Below are 1,015 nucleotides of genomic sequence, written 5' to 3'. Positions count from 1 at the left end.
GTCACACCTTTGAGAGCAGTTGACAACACTTATTACAAAGAGTCAGAAAAAGAAAATCAGTTGGAACAATCTAGTCCATCATATGCTTGTACTTCCCCGGAAGTTGAGGGAACGACATCAAGAAATACTGCAGCCCTTCAACAGAGGAGATCTATTAGGCTTTCTGCTCAGAAGGATCTGGAACAAAAACACCTTGTACAGTTGAAAACCAAGAGGCTCTAGTGAAATTCCACCCTCCAAGAAGATGAAAGTTTCTAGTAACAAAAAGAAGCCAGGGGAAGCAGGAAGTGCTCATCAAGTTACTCCACTGAGAGCCAAGAGCAGACATACTGTGCTGTGTATACCACCTGTAAGGCATAAGGTTCTGAAAAGCACTGAGGAGAAGAGAATGAAAATGCAGCAGGAGGTGGTGGAAATGCGAAAATAGAATGAAGAATTCAAGAAATATGCTCTTGCAGGAGCAGGGCAACCTGTGAAGAAATCAGTGAGCCAGGTATCCAAGTCAGTTGACTTCCACTTCTGCACAGATGAGAGAATCAAACAACAGAAGGACCAGGAGTACAGGGAAGTGAACTTTACATCTGAACTGCGAAAATGTCCTCCATCGCCTGCTCGAGTTGCTAAGGGATGCACCGTTATCAAGCCTTTCAACCTGTCCCAAGGAAAGAAAAGAACATTTGATGAAACAGCTTCTATATACGTGCCCCTTGCACAGCAAATTGAAGCCTTCCATAAACATACCTCAAACAGGTATCATTTGAGGAGCAAGAAGGATGAAATTAGCCTGTTACCCTCAAAATCTACTGTGACAAAGATCTGCAGAGACCCACAGACACCTGTTCTCCAAACCAAGCAGCACACAAGACCTGTGACCTACAAAAGTGCATCTGATCGGGTAGCTGAGCTGATGGACAAACTGCAACAATACAAATTCAAAGCACAAGAAATTGATCCCAGAATTCTTGAAGATGGACCCATCTTGCCCAAGAAACCACCTGTGAAGCCACCTACTCAG

General features: G+C 43.9%; 1 pseudogene; it reads left to right on the top strand.

Annotated features, from left to right (window-relative positions):
- On the top strand, positions 1 to 1,015 carry LOC102814550 (annotated as a pseudogene).

The sequence above is a fragment of the Chrysochloris asiatica genome, unplaced genomic scaffold (assembly GCF_000296735.1).
Source record: "Chrysochloris asiatica unplaced genomic scaffold, ChrAsi1.0 scaffold00297, whole genome shotgun sequence".
Lineage (NCBI taxonomy): Eukaryota > Metazoa > Chordata > Mammalia > Afrosoricida > Chrysochloridae > Chrysochloris > Chrysochloris asiatica.
This window is presented reverse-complemented; position numbering and strand designations above follow the sequence as displayed.